General features: G+C 43.8%; 1 pseudogene; it reads right to left on the bottom strand.

Moving 5' to 3' along the window:
• Nucleotides 1–5192: 5192 nt before the first annotated feature.
• On the bottom strand, nt 5193–5748 carry LOC147439601 (uncharacterized; annotated as a pseudogene).
• Between the last annotated feature and the right edge of the window lie 19392 nt (nt 5749–25140).

Here is a 25140-nt window from a genome sequence, read left to right as displayed (position 1 = left end):
CTATAGTTGCGTACGTGATTGCATCTGTTGACGCGCATGCCTTCCAGATTCTTGTGTAGGCGTAGTTGATTGCATCTGGATAGAGACCCTTGTGGCGACGTTCTGCACAGGAAGGTCCTTGGGCGCTTTTCGTGCGTTCTGAAGATCACCATATGCGACATACACATAGTCCCAGGCAAAGCCAAGCACAACTTCTTTCCTATATCGCTCATTGGCCTTGCTCTTGTTGCTCACACCCCACAGTGAGTGCACTAAAGGAGTCCACACTGCAGATAGAAAGATGAAAATAGCCTAGAGCTTTCTGGGCTTGCTCCTGCAGTGCGTATCCCGCTACCAATGCATTGAAAGAGACGCCATTCCCATCATTTAATGCATTCGACAAGCAACATTTCGGGCTAATTGCTCATGAAGAACATGCCCATGTCATATTGGATCTTTGAAATTAATTTCAGAGCTTCCTCACCTGCCCTTGCTTGACATAACTGGATATAAAAGCACTCCAAGAGACTTCGGTTGGTGAGAAACCGTCACTTTTCTAAAGCGCAACACACGTGTCATAATCATCGACCAAGATTGTGCCAAGCGCGACATCTTTTTTCAACAACCTCTGAACAAGAGACACATGCCTGCAATGTGGTACGTAGGTGATACCATATGGAGAGAGGCCCACATCGGCATCTTGTGTACAAACTTATGCCTTCAAGATGCACGCGTATGTGATTGCATCTGGAAAGAGTCCCTCACTTCAGATCCACTGGAAAACATATCAACCAAGGCATTGCCAAGCACGGCAATTTTTTGTAACAACTACTATTAAAGAGAATTTTCAAGCCCATATCGACATCTTGCGTACAGCCATAAGCCTTCAATATGCATGCGTGTGTGATTCCATCTGGAGAGAGATCCCACAACCAGTGCATTCCCATACTTTGCATCCCTTGAAAATAGCCTAGAGCTTTCTGGAGCTACTTCTCTTGCGCACATCCCGCAATCAGTGCATTCCAAGAGACAATATTCTGCATCCCTTGAAAATAGCCTAGAGCTTTCTGGAGCTACTTCTCTTGCGCACATCCCGCAATCAGTGCATTCCAAGAGACAATATTCTGGTTAGGAAGCTCCTCAAGCACTTTTTGTGCTTTCTCAAGCTCAGCACATTTGGCATACATCTTGACCAACACAGTCCCAAGCATGACATCTTTTCTCAACAGCCTCTAGAGCCACTCTTCTTACGCACATCCCGCAATCAATGTTGGCAGACAGGAAGCTCATCAAGCACTTTTTGTGCTTTCTCAAGCGCACCACATTGGGCAAACGTATTGACCAAGATAGTGCCAAACACGACATCTTTTTTCAATAGTCTCTGATTAACAATATAATTGTGAATTTTTGTGGCAATATCAGCATCTTGCATAGAGCCACATGCCTTCAAGATGCATGCGTAGATGATTGCATCTGGAGAGAGGGCCTTGCTTCGCATACATATCGACCAAGGCAATGCCAAGCACGACACCTCTTTTCAAGAGCCTTTGACTAACAATATAGTTGTGAATTCTTGTGCCCATATCAGTATCTTGCGTAGAGCCACATCCTTCAAGATGCATGCATAGGTGATTCCATTTGTAGAGAGGCCCTTGAGCCCTCGCTTCACATATATATGGACCAAGACAGTACTGCTCTTGTTGCGCACCTTCCGTAATCAGTGCATTCCAAGAGGCCACATCTGCTGAAAACAGACAAGAGCTTTCTAGCCATGACACTGGGGAAAATCTTGCAATCAATGCATTCCAAGAGTCCATACTCCGCCACAAGAAGCTCCTCGAGAACTTGTGAGAGCCACATACCCAAAATGTAAGCATGGCCTTCAAGACGAAAGTATAGGTGATTGAGTTTATGGAGATACACTTGCTTTGCATTCGCTAAAAACAGTTTCGAGCTTTCTGGCCCTGCTCTTATTGCGCACGTCCCACAATCAGTGCATTTCAAGAGGAGACATTTAGCATTCATATCAACCAAGACAATGCCAAGGACGACATCTTTTTTTAACAGACTCTAACTAACAATATAATTGTGAATAATTTGCCCATATCAACATCTTGCGTAGAGCCACATAGGTGATTGCATGCCTTCAAGATGAATACCTATGAACTGAAAATAGCCTAGAGCTTTCAGGAACTGCTCATGTTGTGTGTATCCTATGACCGATGCATTCCAATGCTTTGCATCCGTTGAAAACAGCCTAGAGCTTTCTGGCCCTGCTCTTGTTTCACACATCCCGCAATCAATGCATTCGAAGAGGCGACATTTCATGACAGTGCCACATTTGGCATACATATCAACCAAGCTTTACCAAGCACGACATAGGCTTACCAACAACGCTAAACTAGGTATCTTCTCGTCATTAATTCTCTCACCCATGTCAACAGCTTGCATAAGGCCACTAATCTTGAAGGTGCAAGCATAGGTGAATGCATTTGTAGAGAAGCCTTTTGTTTGCATCTGCTTCCTGTTGTGTGTATCCTGCAACCAGTGCATTCCAATGCTTTGCTTCCGCTCAAAATAGCGTAGAGCTTTTTGGCCCTGCTCTTGTTGCGCACATCCCACAATCAGTGCATTCAAAGAGGCGACATTCCTTGCAAGAATCTCCTCAAGAACTTTTTATGCTTTCTCAAGTGCACCACATCTGGTATACATATCAACCAAGGTATTGCCAAGCACGAAATTTTTCATCAACAGCCCGTGACCAACAATATCAATCTAAATTTTTGTGTCCATATGAGCATCTTGCATAGAGCAACATGCCTTCAAGATGCACGCGTACGCGATTGCATTTGGTGTAAATAGACTAAGTTTTCTCCTGTGGACCACACTATGCGTAGGAAGTGGAAAACATTCTAGAGCTTAGCATCCCAAGCTCGTCCCCCGTCGGCGTTTGCTGCCTCTGGCTTCGCCATGTCTTTTTTCCCCTTATTTTCCCTTTCCCACTTTCATTTTTCCCTTTGGGTGGCCTTTGGGCGCCCATTTAGTTTTGTTTGGGGCGGCGGCCATGCCCCTTGGCCTATGGTGCATATGAGAGGCCTCTCGGCCCTTAAACTTCATAAAGGCAGAACATTTGGCATGCATATCAACCTAGGCACCGCCGGCAATCATCGTATTCCAAAAGGCGACATTCTCGACTAACACCTCAACAATAACTTTTTGTGCTTTCATAACGGCACCACAACTGGCATGCATATCATCCGGGCAATGTTAAGCAACAAATAAAAGGCATCATGTTTGGTGCACATGTCGGCCAAGCACTGCCTAGCTCTCATTTTTCTCCAGCAAGCTGCAACCGTGTTGGCATTTCCCCGCAATCATTGCATTCCAAAACCCGGTCGAGAGACAAAAACTCCCAGATGGCACTTTGGTCGAGCCGATCGGACTAGTACGGAGACGGCCCCCCAGTCAATCTTTAACGGCTAATATCTTGGCGATCGGGACTCCGATCATTGATCTGAAAAGACCGACGCGCCCCACAAAGTGAGCAGTTCAGCCCGATGCATTCATTTCATCTCTGTCACCTTAGCTGCAGTTGCCCAATACGGTACGGATCTGGAATCGACTTAAATTTCAATATGCCATAACTTCTTTACCGTAGCTCCAATCGACGAGCCGTAAAGACAGGCCGGTAGAACACTTCAAGCACTACAGTTCTAGATCATAATCTTGCATCTGTGGTCACTACAAGCATACTCTTTTTTGGCATCATTGAGGCATATGTTGGCCCTTCAAAGCCGCATCTGGCATACATTAATCATTAAGCTTGGCCTGTTAACAAGCCCTGATCACTGCTCACTTAATGTGTAGGCTTCAAAGAATCTTAGCTTGCATTTCTCTGCTCTTTTTCTCATCATGGCAGCGGAGCTGCACGACATCCACCCCCTCTGAACGTGCACAGCCTCCGGTCTGTGCCAATAGCACTTCAATCTACATCTGTTACAGGTACCTTAAGCTCTTTGCCATCATCAGCAGACTCACGTAACTGGTAAACGTATGGAAAATGAAATAAGGCTTATACCGTATCATCAATGATCTAGCTTAATCATTAGGTAGCTGTCTATCAAAATTCTCTGAACTGTATCTGTCGTATCTTCAAAGCATTCAATTATGGATAACATGTTTAGTGAACCCCGCCAAACCTAAGTGCTCCAGTTAATGATGCACACGGCTTGACCATTAAGCTCTCTTTAAGGAACCCTGTCAAGCTCAAGTATGCCTTACTCTGTTTACACATGGAATGGCTGCCAAGTCCTTTACTTCAAGTTCTGTTAGCAGAACCAACTCAAAAGATGTGAAGATACTTCATCAATTATCAAAAGAAGTCCACTGGAAGCCAGCCATGTAAGCTTATTGAATGAATAACCGAAAACTCTTCTGACTTAGCATAGATCTAGAAAACAAAATCTTGTACCATGCAACCTGCTACAACAGATAACTGGTACTCTTCAAATCCACAACTGGCACTTTAGTAGCCCCCGGGATCAAACGAGAAACCAAGCATTTGCCCCATTCTGAGCATTCCTTTAAAAATTGTGCACCATCCTCCAGGATCATAGGGAAGATGCAATAATTTCCAATCAGTAGAGCATAAACATAAGTTAGCCCACAAATCTTCATGCAAACCGCCTGGATCATATGGCATATATAGTAACTGACAGCAATCAAATCTAGCATGATAATCTCCTGGGTCATAAGGCATATATAGTAACTGCCAAGAATCGTAACTAGCATGATAGCCTCCTGGGTCATGAGGTGGTAGAAAATCATATTTCAAGTATATTGCATCTCCACAAACTTTCTCATAGCATAGCAAGAGAAAGTCCCAAATTCCCAGCATAGCAGAACCCAGAGGCAAAATCAATTCAATCACTATGGTTTCCAAAATATTAGTGTGCACTTGTGAGTCATTGAATGCCATCACTTCATTTGATACCACAAATGCTACATGGCTGCCTTCTCTAGTAGTCACAAACTCCTCTAGACCCTCATCCAAAAGAGACATAAGCTCTTCATCATATGTTGCAGGATGTTCTTCACTACTCTAGTCACAAGGAACTCAAAATTCCTCTAGCGCATCATCAAGCAGATCCATAAGCTCCATATCTTCCTCCTTGGAATAACCACCTAGTTTGTGAGTATTATCACAGGAAACCTCATGGCTTGTTGCATACATAGGCACAAATTGTTTAGGCAACTTCACACTCCCAATCAAATATCTTTCCACTTCAATAGCACAAGTCTCAGCATGTATTACAAAGATAGCATCAATTTCTTTTTCCATAGCATCATCATAGCAAACCCTGTAACCTGTAGAAGTCATAGACTGATTATCATCCATCACCCCCTTTGAATATGCATCTCCATAATCATAATCTTTGTCTTGGTTCACATCAAATACATATGGTTGAGCATCAAATACATCTACATCATCACCAGTGTCCTAAAATGCAGCCATAGACATGAAACCCTCTTGTATCGCATCATCCAAAACAATTGCCTTTGCATGTAATGTTGCATAAGCATTCTCTTCATGGTCTACACCCAAAAGCACTCCAAATGGGTATCTACATCACATATTGACTCTGACAAACACGTTGCTTGATCACTGCTAGCAACTATGCTTGTATGCAAACCATGTACTGGCTCTGAGAAACCTGCTTCCTCATTTATGTCACTTTGAGAGGATATGACTGCATGCTTAGCATCCATAGAGTCATATCTGCTTTGGAATAAAGAAGACAATCCCAATCGAGCATAAACAGTATATACTATGAAATCATCATCTGCATGCGACAATGATTTGTCTTACAGAAGACATGCATCGATAACAGCTTCTAGCTTTAGAATTTTCTTTGGCTTCACTTCTTGCAGAAATATGCTCCTAGAATTCATCATAGTTGAGGATCTGCATCTGATCCCCTTCACCTTTACTGAAGACAACCTTATTTCGTTCAGTAATCTCCTTTATTTCCCGATCTAGAATCCTTGAGCTCTCGTAAACAAATTCCTCTGCAAAATACTCCCACCGTGTGGGATATTCTTCTGCCAGTTCTTGAACCTGCTTTTTAAAATCCTAGTTTACAGCCTCTTCAAAAGTTGCAATCATCCGATCTTCTGGAACATTTCGGCTCTTCATCTCAGCTTCATAACATGCAATAAAACCTTTTGGATCATATCCCTGAAAATTATAATATTGCTCCCGAACAGCATCAAGTGCTAGCTCTACAACATCATCAATCTGCTTCTTTATCTGCATGGCTTTTGCTTCCTGCAGACATCCCTGAACTAATTCCATCATTTTTGGCAAATCTGCAACTGGTAGATTTTTATCAAATCCATTGGCATTGAAATCTTCAATAAACTGCTTTAACTGTTTTGGCATCTCCATCTTACCTCCCACCCCAGCTCGTTTCGCGTCGGGTTCACCAAAGATGTCGGGGGATATGTGTTCGCTACGCGAGTCGGGCAGGCGCCAGGCCTTTGGCTGTGGGAGGTGTCAAAGAGAGAGAACAAGAACAACTGATGTAACTGAATCTGGAAATCACCGTAACAAGCAATTAATTGATTAACGCTTGTGTACAACTTAATCCTTAGCCAAGGCGGGCTGTTAACAGCACCGTCACTTGGATCATCTGCTAACTAGGAGTTTAGGCTCCCGCTTTACAGAATTAACCTGGCCGTTAACAACACCGGACTTAAAAGAATGTTAATTCAATCTCTATATGATGACGATTGCGGAAATGTCCGCCCGTCGCTTTATCTGCTTCAAATACCCGTAGATTCTGCAGTCTTCAATTCTGCTCACTACCTTGATCATCAAGCTTCATTTATTACCAATTATCTTGCTTTGTGCGCATGCACTTACTTATCTGCCGTTTACGAATTTTTATGTCTCCTCTAATCCATTTGCTCTGATCGCCTTTGGTCCTCTGACTCACTTTTTCTTGAATACCTTAGCTTGCCGAAATCTGCTTATCTGCTCTTGCCAAGCATCACTCTTTACCTTGCCGAGATCTTCTTACTCTTGAGTGAGAGAGTTCCTAGCTTTTCCAATTCAATTGTGAGCTTGAAGCCGAGTCTAGTTCCCTTATGCCTCCTCTTGATTATGGCCGAGAGAGGAATAGCCGTATCCTGCTTCAAATCATCCCTTGCTGGCTTGCTCAAGCTTCGAGAGCTTCTTGGTCAAGCTCCTTGCTTATCTCTCCCCTTTTCCGAGGCTTTGATTCCCAGAGAGAGAGTAATTGCTTAGAATTTTTCTTCCTTCCTGTCCTCATTACCCTAATCCTCTATGCTTTGATTGGAGAGCGAGAGAGAGAAAGATAGCCTTGCTCGGTCCTCGCCAAGCTCGAGCTTACCTCCTCCTTGGCTTTGTGCCCTCGAGGTCTTCGCCTCCTTTTCTTCGCCCTTCAATACGAGAGAGAGAGAGAGAGAGAGAGAGAGAGAGAGAGAGAGAGAGAGAGAGAGAGAGAGAGAGAGAGAGAGAGAGAGAGAGAGAGAGAGAGAGAGAGAGAGAGAGAGAGAGAGAGAGAGAGAGAGAGAGAGAGAGAGAGAGAGAGAGAGAAAAAGAGAGAGAGAGAGAGAGAGAGAGAGAGAGAGAGAGAGAGAGAGAGAGAGAGAGACCTCGCCTTGGCTCCCTTCTTGTTCATGCTTGAGAGGGAGAGAGAAATAGATTTGCCTTGTCCTCTTTGGCTTGGTTCTCCTCCCCTTGTTATGCCTTCTTTAGCCGAGGTCGAGAGAGAGGATAGAGAGCTTTTCCGCTCCCTTGCTTCCTTCCCCCTCTTCTTCTTGCCTTCCAGCTTCACTCGTTTTCCTCTCACCTCCTCGTTGATAACCCTTCATGCAAAAACATCCCTCACTATTAATAGTGTGCCTTCCCTAGGAAGTGGCACCGGCGCTAATGACGTGGCGCGGGAACTACCTATGGTGACGTGGTAGTGCCGGGTTCGGCCTTCACGAACATCGGCGGGACTGACGCCGAAATGCTGCGCCATGGCATGATGGGCACTTTTTGTTTTTGTCATCCTCAGCCGACGCTTTCTCTGCCTTGCACGAGCTCTTCTCGCTATGTGCGCAGCTCTGTTCCGCCCCTGCCTGCCATCCCCCCTTTCTTGGCTTCACACCCTTTTTAATTAAGGTGGCCATTGGCCATGCCCCTTAATTGGGCGGCCAATTTGCCTCATTGGGCGGGCGGCCTCTAGCCCTTGGGCGACCACTACCCCTTGGGCGGCCTTTAAGCATGTCCCCTTCTTAAGGGCATCACATTTGGCATACATTTTGACCGTAACATCGCCAAGCATCACAGTCGGCATATATACCGGCCATAAATTTCATTTGGGCAGGCGGCCACTTACTAAGGGCATCACATTTGGGCGTACTTATCGACTTAAGCACTGCCAAACACCTCATCTTCCCCTAGCAGCGCCTATCGAACAATCTCATCAAGGGTTTAACTTCTCGTATCATCATCTTGCACAATGCCACATGCTTCAAGATGCTAATATAGGTAATTGCATTTTGAGAAAGACCTTGTCTTTGAAAATAGCCAGCTTCCTGGCCCTGCTTCTGTTGGGCTTATCCCGCAATCATTGCATTTCAAGAGACGACATTCCGAACACAATGCTCCTCAAGCACTTATGGATCTTTTAATTGCACTCTATTCTAGAGCAGCTTGGTTGAACCCCAAAAATTATCATATGGCACTCCGATCGAGCGGACCGGACTGGTACGGAGCCGGTCCCTGGTGAATATTTAATGGCTAATATCTTGGCGATCGGGACTCCGATCACTAATCTGAAAAGACCGACACGCTCCACAAAGAAAGCAATTCAGGCCCGTGCATTCATTTCATCTCTGTCACCTCATCTGCAATTGCCCCATCCGGTACGGATCTGCAATCGACTCAAACTTCAAACTGCCATAACTTCTTCACCATGACTCCAATCGACGAGCCGTAAAGACAGGCCGGTAGAGCACTTCAAGCAGTACAATTCATAATCTCTCATCTGTGGTCACTACAAGCATACTCATTTTTGGCATCATTGAGGCATCTGTTGGCTCTTCTAAGCCGCATCTGGCATACATTAATCATTAAGCTTGGCCTGTTATCAAGCCCTGATCACTGCTCAATTAATATGTAGGCTTCAAAGAAGCTTAGCTTGCATTTATCTGCTCTTTTCTCATCATGGCAGCGGAGCTGCACAACATCCACCCCCTCTGAACCTTCACAGCCTCCGGTCTGTGCCAATAGCACTTCAATCAGCATCTGCTCTAGGTACCTTAAGCTCCTTACCATCATCAGAATCACGTAACTAGTAAACTTACGAAAAATGAAATAAGGCTTATACCCTATCATCAATGTCCTACCTTAATTATTAGGTAGCTGTCCATAAAAAATCTATGAACCACATCTGTCGTATTTTCAAAGCATTCAATCATGGATAACTTGCTTAATGAACCCCGCCAGACTCAAGTGCTCTAGTTAATGATGCACACGGCTTGACCATTAAGCTCTCTTTAAGGAACCCTGTCAAGCTCAAGTATGCCTTACTCTGTCTGCACACGGAATGGCCGTCAAGTCCTTTAACCCAAGTTCTGTTAGCAGAACCAATCTCAAAAAAAAAGTGAAGATACTTCATCAATTATCCAAAGAAGTCAGCTGGAAGCCAGCCATGTAAGCTTCACCGCATAACAAAAACTCTTTTGACTTAGCATAAATCTAGAGCATCATCAGACTCGTCGTCTGATACGTACATAACATTGTCTTTAGGAGGTTGATCTCTGTTGAAGTCTCCAATATTAATCTCACCATCTCGTTGCTTAAACAACTTAACTCTTTTCCTTGCAATAGGCACCTTGAGCTCAGTGCCATCAAGCTCGCATAACTTGTAGGTTGCATTATCATAAACACGAAGTACTACATATGGTCCAAACCATTGTTTAACCATTTTCCGCATAGCAGTGTACTGGTTTTCCAAGCTACTGTCATATACAAGGACCCAATCCCCATCTTTAATAGCATGACGTCGTAGTCTGTGCTTATCATCAAACGCTGCCTTGTTCTTCAACCTTGCTTCCTTAAGCATTACTTTAGCCTGCTCAATATCTTCTTGACGTCTCTCAAGTTGGCGTATGCGCAATGCAAGCAAATCTTCTGTAGACATACCTTCTTCCCATGGCATTATGGTCCAAGAGATAACCGCTTTCTTTGTAGGCATAATGGGTTTTTGCCCGTACATTAGCTTAAATGGCATAAAACCTGTAACAGAACTATGTGTAATTCGATCAGCCCATAAAGCAAATGGTAGGAGTTTAGGCCAATCACCAATATGTCCCTGGCATGCCTTTGCTAAAGCTTTAACAATAGGCGGATATCAACGGGTAGGAGGAATGCTCCTGTATAAAAATGTTTTGCTCATCACAGACAGCCCCAATAGTTACCTTAACATTTGCACATGCACGATAAAGATCTCCAAGAAGCATGTTGGCAGCTGAATTCGCCACCCGTGATCCACATCAATAGGCCACTTCCCCTTTTGGTGCAAATTCTTTGCCATGAGATTGATTTCTGAACCATGGTCTATGAGGGCTAAGACCGGCTCCTCAATGTCGCCAAGCTTTACCACTGTTTTTGTCATTGCTCTTGCCCAATGAGTCCTTGAAAAGTGACTCTTGGGTATAACTTCTTCATCTTCACCGTCATTAAAATGCATGTTTCTTACCTCAGGTATAATCGGGCCGAGAACCACCACATGCTTTGGCTCCTCCTCCTCAAGATCTGCTAAGTACTCTTTATAGTCTTCCAAAATTGCTTCAATGTGACGAACCACTTGGCTCTTTTAACTGGATCTGACTCTTGATCACTCGGTACTTGCCGCTTTCTTTTTATAATGTCGATGATCTCTTCATGGAACTCGCGCTTAGCAATTCCAAGAATATCCCCCAAGGTGAGCTCCACTTTACTATTTAGGATACATTCTCCAAAAACTTTCTTCAAATCTGTAGCCAGTTCAATATCAGACTTGAGTTTATACGAGGGCCCTTTAGGCTTACCTTGCTTCTTATCCTTCGGAGCCTCTTCCATAACCACCTCCGGAGCAGGTTTAGGAGCTGGCACTTCTTCTTTCTTATTGCTGGATCTCGTCGACCTTTTTGACGCCCCAGCCACCTCTTCATCTCTTTTCCGCTTCTCTTCCACCATAGCTTCATTGGCTTGAGCTTTAGCAATATAAGCATATATCGAAAGAGAATCCACTGGATCGGTCCACCCACTGGTTTCTCGAATTGAATTCCCCACCTGTCGTAGCTTCCCGTATGTTACCTTTCCTGCTTCTGCTGTCTTTAGAGCATATGGCCAAAATTGGCCCTTTGCACCTGTACCATCATCATCTTCCTTACCACAAACTTGCAGCCCATATGCAGCTGCTTCCACAAGGGCAACATTATGCTGTATTTCCTCCACTATCTTCTTCATTTTGCCTCTGCCAAAGTTCAAGCGGAGTGGTTCCCCTGTCGACCTGAGATGAATCTTCTTGTCTTTCCAGAAAACCGCATCCTTCTTATAAGCTTCATCAAACTCATGACACTCTCTCACAAACCTGTGGTCTTCACTATCACACCACATGCATCGATCCCAATTTTTACGTGGTGGCTGCTGCTGCTTAGGTTCAAAAGTAGACGCCTTTGCAGCTAACCCTTCAAGTTTAACAGTTTTAAAATTCAAATTTAGTTCTTGAATACCTTTAACGAGATCGTCAAGAACAGGCCCCTCCACTTTGGGTAATGTAGAGGGCGGCTTCTCTTTAAGCTCTTCTTCATCATCATTCAGTACCTCGATCACAATTTGCTTATCAGCCCACTTCTTTCGTTTTACGATCATGTTCACCGCTTCAGATACTATTTTCCAATCTGATGTCAATCCCAATTCTCCCGCTGGATCCTCCAATAATTGCACCAAATTCTTTTGTAGTCGCGGATCAGCAACTTGAATAAACAATTCCACCTTTTGATCCTTCAAGGAACGTTGTTCTACTGACGATAACTGATCAAACTTCTTTTCAAACTCTCGCAACAGTTCTTGTACAGATAAATTTTTACCCTTCTTCTGTACCCACTTCCTAAAACTCTGTCTGGTCACCCGTTGAGAATCTTCCAGAAAATATTCCTCTTGCAGCGCCTTCTTAAAATCCTGCCAGTTCGGCCCTTGAGCTGCTTGAATTTCTTTAATCCGGGCCCTAAGTTCTGGCACTGCAATCAGATGAAATCCTTCCACTGAATCCTGGTCTTCAATACCATTATCTTCCATAGACTGCTCATACAAATTGCAAAATTTTGAAATATCTCGGCCTTCAAACCGTTGCATTTCCGTAACATTTTGACGAGCTTTACGAATCCGCTCTTGCAAATTATGTTGCTGTTGGGCAGCCTGTTGCTTTTGCAAACTGCTGCATCATCTGCTGCATGGCTGCTTCTTGTGGTGTAGACATATGCTTCAACAATTTTCCCACCCCGGCTCGGTTTTGCGTCGGGTTCACCAAAGATGTCGGGGGATATGTGTTTGCTACGTGAGCCGAGTAGGCACCGGGCCTCTGGCTGTGGGAGGTGTGAAAGAGAGAGAACAAGAACAACATATGGCTTTGCCAATCACCGCAATCATCAATTAATTGATTATTAACTTGAGTACAACTTAGTCCTTAGCCAAGGCGGGCTGTTACAGCGCCGTCACTTGGATCATCTGCTAACGAGGAGTTTAAGCTCCCACTTTACAGTATTAACCGGGCCGTTAACGACACCGGACTTATCAGAATGTTAGTTCAATCTTTAACGGATGACGGTGATGCAATTTTTCCTTTGTCGCTTTATCTGCTTAGATTGCGCGTGGATCCTGCAGTCTTCAATTCGGTTCATTGTCTCGATCATCAAGCTTCAATTCACTCCATTAATTGGCGTTCTCCTGCTCTTGACCTCTTGATTCTTTAGGTTGAGTCACTTGCTTATGCACGAGAGAGGAATAACCGTATCCTATTTCAAATCATCCCTTGCCGGCTTGCTCAAGCTTCGAGAGCTTCTTGGTCAAGCTCCTTGCTTATCTCTCCCCTTTTCCGAGGCTTTGATTCCGAGAGAGAGAGAGAGTAATTGCTTAGAATTTTGCTTCCTTCCTGCCCTCATTACCCTAATCCTCTATGCTTTGATTGGAGAGCGAGAGACAAAGAGAGAAATTAACCCTCCTTGGCTTTGATTGCTTTGTTCGAGCTCGAGAGGGAGAGGAAACTCCTTGCTTGTCTCGAGGACGAGAGCAAGAGAGAGCTCCCCTTGCCCTTCACCTCCTCGCCTTGGCTCCCTTCCTCTACGCCTTGGCTCCTTCTCTACACCCTTCGATGATAGCCCTCGTTGGCTTGCCTTCCTCGAATCTTCTTACGCTTGCCCTTCTTTCGTTGGTGCCCTTCTTCTCCTATGCCAACCCTTGTTTTCTTGCCTCGAATCCCCTCTTCATGCAAAAAAAACCCAAAACTATTAATAGCTCTCCTCACTAGAGCCGGCGCCACTGACGTGGCATGAACCGGGTCTATGACGAGGTAGGGCCGGCTGCGGACCAACGCCAAAATTGGCGACACAGGTGCCGAAATGGTGCGCCCTACTGATCCGCGCAGTTCTTGTTCATTCCACGAGCTCGTCTGAGCATCACGGTGCCCAGCGCGAGCATCCCAAGCTCATCCCCCGTCGGCGTTCGCTGCCTCTGGCTTCGCCATGTCTTTTTTCCCCTTATTTTCCCTTTCCCACTTTCATTTTTCCCTTTGGGTGGCCTTTGGGCGCCCATTTAGTTTGGTTTGGGGCCGCGGCCATGCCCCTTGGCCTATGGTGCATATGAGAGGCCGCTCGGCCCTTAAACTTCATAAAGGCAGAACATTTGGCATGCATATCAACCTAGGCACCGCCGGCAATCATCGCATTCCAAAAGACGACATTCTCGACTAAGACCTCAACAATAACTTTTTGCGCTTTCGTAACGGCACCACAACTGGCATGCATATCATCCGGGCAATGTTAAGCAACAAATAAAAGGCATCATGTTTGGTACACATGTCGGCCAAGCACTGCCTAGCTCTCATTTTTCTCCAGCAAGCTACAACCGTGTTGACATTTCCCCGCAATCATTGCATTCCAAAACCCGGTCGAGAGACAAAAACTCCCAGATGGCACTTTGGTCGAGCCGACCGGACTGGTACGGAGCCGGTCCCCAGTGAATCTTTAACGGCTAATATCTTGGCGACCGGGACTTCGATCACTGATCTGAAAAGACCGACGCACTCCACAAAGTGAGCAGTTCAGCCCGACGCATTCATTTCATCTCTGTCACCTCAGTTGCAGTTGCCCAATACGGTACGGATCTGCATTCGACTTAAATTTCAATATGCCATAACTTCTTCACCGTAGCTCCAATCGACGAGTTGTAAAGAGAGGCCGGTAGAGCACTTCAAGCACTACAGTTCTAGATCATAATCTCTCATCTGTGGTCACTGCAAGCACACTCATTTTTGGCATCATTGAGGCATCTGTTGGCCCTTGTAAGCCGCATCTGGCATACATTAATCATTAAGCTTGGCCTGTTAACAAGCCCTGATCACTGCTCACTTAATGTGTAGGCTTCAAAGAAGCTTAGCTGGCATTTCTCTGCTCTTTTTCTCATCATGGCAGCGGAGCTGCACGACACCGGGGAGAACCGAAAAGGAGTACCGGAGACCTTAATTCAAACCCCAGTTATATTTCGCAGATCATCAAGCTGGAGGGTACATCGGATGCTTGCCGACATGATGAGCACTCTCAAAGATCATATATTTTGTGCAATCAACCCATGGCAGGGGTCTGTTCTAGTGCATCTATTGAAAGAGAAGATATCAGATTTCAACTGATGATTAGTTGGCCTAATCAGCTGGAGTCAAAAAACCAAAACTCATTGCCTTCGCAGGCCCATTCGGCACATTTTTCTGTTGGTGCTATCCGGTTGTAATTGGCGATGCAGATAACATAGTTCGAAGAAATGGAAAGAGTAAACGTCAATGTGGACATGAGGACAGATACCAAGATCGATCAGACTGAAGCTTATGATGGTTATCTTGAAGTAATTAAGCCAGCGACTTCAATGCTAGCTGCTTGCGCTTTTAGCAGAGCCTCGTCTAGCTCTATTGATAATATATAGCCTATCTGAAAATTTGATGAGGCAAGCATTTCAAAACATTCTGCAGACAAGCAGAAACATTTCTCATGGCCGGCAATTCAACGCAAAATTTGTTGTCTGTGGGAATTGGTTAATGTGTAGCTCCAAGGAGATGCATCAACATTGTAGCGGAAGTCAAGTAGTCAATCATGCAATGGACGGATCTTTAGAGTGGTTTTTTTCTCATTACTACTCAAAGCACGAGACTCGCGAAAGTCCAAAATCAAACGTTCAATGCAAAAAACAAATATATTGCTCTTGAAAGTGAGATCATTGTCAAAGGCATCAATAGATCTTTTACAATTGTTGGTGACGAGCTTGAGTATACCGTTTGTATGGCCACAAAAACACCCTCCCCTTTAGGCGGTGTTGAAGAGAATTGCTACTTGATTGAGACCCTGATTGAAACCCTTGGTAATAACATACGTCAAACACACTGACAAATTCACCGTCGGGTTGCTTTGAACCATAGGTTGATGTGTTGAGAAGTATAATGTGGGGCATTTACAAGTTCTAGCTGGTCATATCTTGCCACAATGCCTAGTAAGAAGTTGAATGCAAGGTAGTATGAACTTCATACCTGCCAAATTTGATAGCGTTCTCGCCACTTTTTGGCTCTGCTTTGAAGGTGAATGATATCGAGCAGAACACCACATGTACAAATACCCATGAGCGTCACATAATAGTAGTTCACCAAATGCACGTTTGGATTATTGATGAGCGAACTGGATATGGTGCCTTCCGCCATGGGAAAAACGACCTCAAGATGACCATTATCGTGTGCAGTTAGAAAGCATGACACATAACGTAGGTTAGTCAGCAAGAGGCAAGAAGATATCATTCCTGACCGAATTAGCTTACAATGCACAGAGCGACACAGACACACACACACACACACAATGTAATACTAATCAGAGGACATAGCACATAAAGTTGCATCTACGTGTATTGTGTATGGCAGGGAGGACATATATTCACAACACTACACGTTCCAATTGCCAAAGCACAACTCCAGCTCAACAACACTGCAAGGTCCGTTATCTGCATCCAATTTCCCATGCGCATGCATTTGCTTGGTGCAACACATAAATGCTACGGGGCAGGGCACGGCTTTCGTTTCTTATAATTTTTTGGAGAGACCACAGTGCCAACTCTCCACCATACTTTTGTTGGCACCTCTATATGACGAGCACTGTATACTTTGCACTTTTAGCTCGTGACGTTTCAGTGCAAGATGATACGTTTAACTATTCACATTGATTTTTTGTAGCTTGACTCACATATGGACCTGTAGATTGGACAATTGAAAAGCAGCGGTATAACATTGCAGGTCAGCAAAGCACCTCATTTATCATTCATGCTTTATCTATTTGCTTGTTTTAGAATTTTTTTGCATTACTTCCTTTACTTCGGTTTATTTGGATCTCCTTCTCAAAACTATATACTCAATGTCGATCAACATCTACACATGTTAGTTACACACGCAACTCTTTGTATACGGTTGCTAGCCAATGCATGTGATGTATTACAGTAGTGAATGCACAAGTAGTGAATGCATGTGATGTATCACAATAGTGAATTCACCTTGTGCACCTTTCTTTATCTCTAAGCAATTGATACCATACTAGGTGTCTAACTAATTGATGACATACTATATATGTCCTTGTTTCTCCATACTAGGTGTCTGCTAAAAGCTTACACTCCAAGCGTCAATAAGCTAGAGAGCAAATTACAACCAGCTTGAAACTAGCTTACCGTCCATATGCTAGGTCATGGTTTGAAAATTACTGCATTGTATAAAGATTGGAGCATGCAATGTGACATCTTTGCTCACAATATAGATATGTCCTTCGTGCACGGTGGCATAACTTACATGTATAGCAATAATCGAGGTCAACAGACAAATGAAAAAGACACTCCTGCTGCCCTCACTTTTGTATTATTTTTGGGCGCTTTGCCATCAGAGGGGCAACAACAAGACTTAGCAACATTGTATCTATAGTCCATTACCAATTCAAGATACCAACCATGAATTAATAGTATGCCCTCTCTATTCATGAGACTGATGAGAGATAATTGGACATAAAAGAGACAGATGTTATAATTATAGACGAGCTATCCATGTTAACCTAAACAACTTTTGACGTTATCATAAGACAAAATGTCAACATAACAAGCAGTACATTGTCATATCCCTTCAACAATAAATGTGTTCTCTTGTTTGGTGATCTTATCCAACTACCCCCAGTTTGTAGTCACACACTGGAGCTTTGTAACACATGCCATATCACAAACTCGGTCCACTGGCTATATGTAACTTTGTACAAGATGTCATGCTCTATAAGAATGCAACGAACCCTAAATTGCTTCAGTTCTTGACCATTATTCGTGAAAGAAAACAAGCCATAGATGAGATCAATTGCACCTTGGGTGCATGTATTATAAATGAATTGCATGTGCATGACTACTTGCAATAAATATTATAGGAATTTTCAAATGTATATCCCTTTCATACAGTGCCACCCTTGTCAAATTAGTCATGCTCTTGTTACCTTCAGTGCTAAATGTCAATTTGCATATGTCCTGTTACATTCTATAGATGTTATATAGGGAGGCCCACCAAGCAAGACTAGTTCAAAAAATTGTGGATGCACTTGGAGCAATAGACAATATCGGTCATGCTATAGAGCTACTAGGCTAGACAAGGTGTATATGACAGTAAGTTCGCTTCATGATCACTGATCTATTGAGTGTAAAGCAGACTCTTCTCTTTTGATGTCTGATCATAAGACAATTATTTTTTATTTAATTAGATCAAAGAATACCCATAGGGTAGGATGGATTCACATTGACCAATCACTTCTAAAGCTGAAAGCTATAAAAGAAAAAGTCAAAGATGTCTCTTTTTTGTAGTTTGACTCATTTCAGTCCCCTTGCATTTCATGGGAAAAAGCTGTAAAAAGGATTCAACATCTTCTGCATACCTCCTTAGATTTTGTCACTGGGACCCAAATCTGATAGTAGTTCTTTTGGGCTTGATATAGCTTCTTGGGTACCCAAATTTTATTTGTCATAACTGTTGGAGTCCTTGTTGGTGCCCTTGATGGAGACTTCTTCTTTTGGTTGGTCCGTTGATCTTGGGGTTTTGTAGTGGCTTGTTTAGGTATCCAAATATATTCTTGATTCTTCTGTGCCTGAAGTACTGTCTTTGGAACCCATACCCGTTTGTAATAACCCTGTGGATGTGAATATGTATGTTTATGCTTTGGAGACTTAAATTTTTGCTTTGATTGTCTCTTCTGTGATCTTTGTTGTTGACACTTGGATGTTAAAGTTGAAGATGTCTCTTGTGAGAGTTTTTCTTTCTTGATCCAGATTTGCGGTTGGCCAAGATGTTGTTTATGTATCTAAATTTGGCAGTGTGTACCAGGGTTGGTTGATCTTGGGGATAATCTTTGTTGATTGGGCTTTTGTAGGGACTGTCTTTGTCATATTGGTTGCCATTTTTGAATCTAGAGTTGGTCCTTCTTTGGGTTTTTGTGAAGCTGACTCTTCTATAGGTTTTGCACTTTCATGAGTCTTCTTTTTATCAGCAAATGCCATTGTGTGCTTTCCTTTGAATGTTTGAATCTGTAGAGCACTTTGTGAGCAGGCAATTTGGGTGTCATAAGATTTTTGCCAAGGTTGTCCCAATAGCAATTGATATTGTGTATCAAAGACAATGTAGAACTGGTGTGTACACATGGTATTCCCCAATTGTAGTGGAATTATTGCTGACCCTATAACATTAGCTTGATGACCAATAAATCCTTCGATATCTTCGTATGTGGCTTGTAATTCCACATCAGCAAGCTTGTTGTATAATATGAAGGAAATCAAATTTCCTAGTGCTTTTGTATCAACCATGGCTAGTGGTTGCACTTTATTATAACCAGTCATTACTTGGACAATTGGCTCTATATAGTTATCCTCCGGTTTGTGTTTTATGGTGATATTTGGAGTTTGCTGGGTGGACTTGGTTTCTTGCAGCTGAAGACCCTGCTTGAACTTGTCTTTACAAACCAATTGAGAATGCTCTCCTCCCTCTATTAGCACACGAAAACCATAATAAGGAACCACATCGTATCCGCTTTCATTGAAAAATTTTGTCGTTGGACAATCCATTGTGGCACATACATCTATTGTTGCTAGGTTGTGCATCCTTCTTAGCTTCTTCCGAAAAAAGTTTCGGGGATGTAATATGTGTCCTCTATAGCTCTTTCTAGTATATGCTCCTCTAGTTTGAGGCTTCCGCAATTAGATGCTCCACACATCCATAGCTCTTTGGGCTTACCCAACCATACTGGAAGTTCGGACCCGGATATAGTAGTGGAATCAAACTCCTCAACAGGTGTTCTTATGACGTCCTTATAGCCATGGTCTTTTAGATTTATGCAGGTTGTGGTTTCTAAATGTCTCAGATATATATTTTTGTATCCCCAATCTTGGACCATCTTCAGCTGCCGCATGAATGGTCGTTCTAATATGACATCATAGTTGTTCTTCTTGCCAAAATCAACCACAAATGTATGCTCGTACTCGATACGCAAGAGGTTACAACTATTTTTTCTGGAAGACCAAGGGGCTTTTTCAAGTACCCATCTGCAAGCTGCAATTTCATTATGGTTGCTCTTAAGGCCGATTTTCCCTATCTCTTTTGTTGTGGCAACTCCAGCTCCACTGTCTAATATGGCCATAGTCGTGACACTTTGAATTTCAATTGGAAGAGTTGTATTGTGATCCTCTCCCTCACAATACTCTCCAACCTTGTTTAATGGAACTGGCCTAGTGTTGAGCAAAGGATTCTCAAGCTCTTTGATCCCGTCTTCGATTTGAGTTTCTGGATTCTTTATGCCAAACTTCTCCAAACATTTCCTTATTAGCTTCATGTTCTCCCGTATATGAGGGTAGGGTTCTCAAGGAACGAGGCTTACTGTCTACAGACAAGACAAATCCCTTATATCCAAAATATGATTGCATTTCTAAATCCACTTGAAACCTTGCCTCAAATTCCTCGATGGGAGGAAGAAAGATATCTCTCCCCTTACCGAATTGATTCGCTCGATGACTCAGCTCATTGGCTTCATTTGCCTCACGGATTTGTCGCCATAAGTCATCCATACCATCCTCTTCTCTATATTCCTTAGGCATGGTAGGATGAAGATCCCTCGATGAATTCTCCATGTTATTCAGCACTACGCTTGGCTTTTCTAGCTCTTTGTAAGGCTTCAGACCCTCAATCGTCTTTTTAGTTTCGATCTACGTGGGATTATTGGCATTGGTGGTGGAACCTATATCCAACCTCTTGGTTACTTCGTTAGTGTAGTGGGCAATTCCAAATTCCTGGCCTCTCGTTAGCCCACGTGGCTCCTCTTTCAAAAGAAAAACCCCAGCGTCACGAAGCTCTGGGCTGTTTTCATCGCTTGCGAAGCGAGGGCCTCTCTCCGGATGTAGTCAGAGGTTGTTGGAGAAGAATGTCGTGCTTCGGCAATGTGCTGGTATACATGTATGCTAATTGTGGTGTACTTTGGAAAGCACAACAAGTTCTGGATGAGCTTCCCAACCGAGATGTCATCTCTTGGATTGCATTAATTGCAGGATATGCCCAACAAGGCCAGGGCCAGGAAGCTTTGAATTGTTTCCATTGTATGCAAAGTGAGGGTTTCTCTCCAGATGCAGTCACTTATGCTTGGATTTTGAAGGCATGTGGCATTATGTGAGACATTGATATGGGCAAAAAAATTTATGATGAGATTGTCAATCAGGGGCTATTGAAAACAACTGTCATGATTGGCAATGCTTTGGTTGACATGTATGCCAAGTGTGGTGTACTTTTGAAAGCTCAACAAGTTCTTGATGAGCTTCCTGATCGAGATGTGGTCTCTTAAAATGCATTGATTGCAAGTTATGCCCAACAGGGGCAGGGCCAAGAAGCATTGGGATGTTTCTAGCGGATGCGAAGCGAGGGCTTCTCTCCAGATGCAGTCACCTATGCTTGCATTTTGAAGGCATGTGGCTCTTTGAAAGACGTCAACACAGGAAAAAAAATTCATGATGAGCTTGTTAGTCGGGGGCTGTTCCAAAAATCTATCATGCTTGGTAATGCTTTGGTTGACATGTATGCCAAGTGTAGAGTAATTTCCAAAGCACAACAAGTTCTTGATGAGCTTTATGTCCGGGATGCAGTCTCTTGGAATGCATTGATTGCAAGATATGCCTAACAAGATCAGGGCCAGGAAGTGCTTGGCTGTTTTTATCGGATGCAAAGTGAGGGCTTCTCTCCGGATGCGGTCACCTATGCTTGTGTTTTGAAAGCATGTGGCATTATGCAAAACACTATCATGGGCAAGCAGAGTCATGATGAGATTGTTAGGCAGGGGCTGTTACAAAAAGATGTCGTGCTTGGCAAGGCTTTGCTTGACATGTATGCCAAGTGTGGTGTACTTTTGAATGCACAACAAGTTCTTGACCAGCTTTCTGTCCGGAATGAAGTCTCTTGGAATGCACTGATTACAGGATATACCCGACAGGGGCAGGGCCAGGAAGCTAAGGGGTGTTTTCAACGAATGCGGAGAGAGGTTTTCTCCCAAAATGTAGTTTCTTGGACTGCACTTATAGGAGGATATTCCCAGCAAGGGTGGGCCAACATGACAGACTTTCACACGGGCTCCATCGTTTTATCGATGCACCTAGGACAACGATACGCACATGGAGAAGGGCCGGAGCATGGACTCTTGGCTATTTTTACAAGCTTGCAGGGAGATGCAAGGCTCTCTATAGCTTTCTAAAGCCAAGGCAAGAATGCAACCCAACCCGCGTTAAGAGGCTGTTGAAAAAAATTGTCCTACTTCGCACTGTCTTGAAGGGCGAAGTTTTGAAAACAACCAGTGTAGCGAGGGCTCAGCGAGGGCGGCCTCTCTTTAGATGGAATCACTTATGCATGCATCTTGAAGATTGTGGCTCTATGCAAGATGCTGATGTGGGCACAAAAAATTAACAACTATGTTGTTACTCATAGGTTCTTGAAAAGAGGGCTCTCTATAGCTTTGTAAAGCTAAGGTAGGAACGGAGCTTGGCTGCTAGAGGATGTTGAAAAAAACTGTTGTGCTTGGCACTGTCTTGGAGGCTTGAGTGCCAAGTGAAGCGAGGGCCTCTCTTCATATGGAATCATCTATGCATGCATCTTGAAGATTGTGGCTCTACGCAAGATGCTGATATGGGCACACAAATTCACAACTATGTTGTTAGTAAAAGGCTCTTGATAAGAGGTGTCTTGCTTGTCAATGTCTTGGTTGATATGTATGCGAAGAGAGGCCGCAGCCCAGCCGCTAGAGGCTATTGAAAAAAGCTATCGTGCTTGGCACTGTCTTGGAGGCTTGAGTACCAAGTGAAGCGAGGGCCTCTCTTCAGATGGAATCGCCTATGCATGCATCTTGAAGATTGTGGCTCTACGCAAGATGCTGATATGGGCACACAAATTCACAACTATGTTGTCAGTAAGAGGCTCTTGATAAGATATGTCATGCTTGGCACTGTCTTGGTTGATATGTATGCGAAGAGAGGTCTTCTCTCCAGATGCAATCACCTACACATGCATCTTGAAGGCATGCGGCTCTACGCAAGATGCTGATATGGGCACAAAAAATCACAATTATATTGTTTGTCAGATTCTCTTGAAAAGACATGTCATGCTTGGCTCTATCTTGGTTGATATGTATGCAAAGCGAGGGCCTCTCTCTAGCTACAATCACCTATGCATGCACCTCAAAGGCATGTGGTTCTACGCAAGATGCTGATATGGGCACAAAAATTCACAATTACATTGTTAGTCAGAGGCTGTTGAAAAAAGATGTCATGATTGGCACTATCTTGGTCAATATGTATGTCAAATGTGGTGCGCTTGAGAAAGCACAAAAAGTGCTTGATGAGCTTTCTATCTGGCATTGATGGTGGGATGTGTGCAACAAGAGCAGATCCAGAGGCTGTCTTGCTTGGCAGTGTCTTGGTCGAGATGTATGCCAAATGTGATGTGCTTGAGAAAGCACAAAAAGTGCTTGAGCAGCTTCTTGTCTTGAATGTCTTCTCTTGGAATGCACTGATTGTGGGATGTGCGCAAGAAGATCAGTGCCAAAAATCTCTAGGCTGTTGTTTTCAACAGATGCAAAGCATTGAAATGCATTGTGGGATATGCACAATAGGAGCAGGTCCAGAAGCTGGGCACCGTGATGCTCAGACGAGCTCGTGGCATGAACAAGAACTGCGCGGATCAGTAGGGCGCACCATTTTGGCACATGTGTCACCAATTTTGGCGTTGGTCCGCAGCCGGCCCTACCTCGTCATAGACCCATTTCATGCCACGTCAATGGCGCCGGCTCTACTGAGGAGAGCTATTAATAGTTTTGGGTTTTTTTTGCATGAAGAGGGGATTCAAGGCAAGAAAACAAGGGGAGGCATAGGAGAAGAAGGGCATCAACGAAAGAAGGGCAAGCGTAAGAAGATTCGAGGAAGGAAAGCCAATGAGGGCTATCATCGAAGGGTGTAGAGAAGAAGCCAAGGTGTAGAGGAAGGGAGCCAAGGCGAGGAGGTGAAGGGCAAGGGGAGCTCTCTCTCGCTCTCGTCCTCGAGACAAGCAAGGAGTTTCCTCTCCCTCTCGAGCTCGAACAAAGCAATCAAAGCCAATGAGGGTTAATTTCTCTCTTTCTCTCTCGCTCTCCAATCAAAGCATAGAGGATTAGGGTAATGAGGGCAGGAAGGAAGCAAAATTCTAAGCAATTACTCTCTCTCGGAATCAAAGCCTCGGAAAAGGGGAGAGATAAGCAAGGAGCTTGACCAAGAAGCTCTCGAAGCTTGAGCAAGCCGGCAAGGGATGATTTGAAACAGGATACGGCTATTCCTCTCTCGTGCATAAGCAAGTGACTCAACCTAAAGAATCAAGAGGTCAAGAGCAGGAGAACGCCAATTAATGGAGTGAATTGAAGCTTGATGATCGAGGCAATGAACCGAATTTAAGACTGCAAGATCCACGGGCAATCTAAGCAGATAAAGCGACAAAGGAAAAATTCCATCACCGTCATCCATTAAAGATTGAATTAACATTCTGATAAGTCCGGTGTCGTTAACAGCCCGGTTAATACTGTAAAGCGGGAGCTTAAACTCCTCGTTAGCAGATGATCCAAGTGACGGTGTTGTTAACAGACTGCCTTGGCTAAGGACTAAGTTGTACTCAAGTTAATAATCAATTAATTGATGATTGCGGTGATTGGCAAAGCCATCTGTTCTTGTTTTCTCTCTTTCACACCTCCCAAAGCCAGAGGCCCGGCGACTGCCTGGCTCACGTAGCGAAAACATATCCCCCAGGTTCAAAGATGTCGGGGGATATGTGTTCGCTACGTGAGCCGGGCAGGCGTCGGGCCTCTGGCTGTGGGAGGTGTGAAAGAGAGAGAACAAGAACAACTGATGTAACTGAATTTGGAAATCACTGTAATCATCAATTAATTGATTAACGCTTGAGTATAACTTAATCCTTAGCCAAGGCGGGCTGTTAACAACACCGTCACTTGGATCATCTGCTAACTAGGAGTTTAGGTGTTGACCGCTGGGTCAACAACACAACATAACTCAAGTTTCGTACCAAAGTCTTATCTTTTGCGAGTTATGAAATGCTGTGGATTATGGCTATAAACGTCATTTGTAATGAGTAGTTATTCTAGTTTCAGAAGCCGGGGTGCAATGGCACTTCCAAATTGTAAATACAAAGCCATTTGACCCTTTCAACCCCATTTTTGGTTAAACCTAAGGTAGCCTTAGTATATAAGGTACCTAGGTCATTTTGTAAAGAAGACTTTTATCAT

This window comes from Adiantum capillus-veneris, chromosome 16 (assembly GCF_014529385.1).
Source record: "Adiantum capillus-veneris isolate H3 chromosome 16, ASM1452938v2, whole genome shotgun sequence".
In the NCBI taxonomy this organism is placed as follows: domain Eukaryota; kingdom Viridiplantae; phylum Streptophyta; class Polypodiopsida; order Polypodiales; family Pteridaceae; genus Adiantum; species Adiantum capillus-veneris.
The sequence above is the reverse complement of the archived record's forward strand: the minus strand, read 5'-3'. Positions and strand labels throughout refer to the sequence as shown.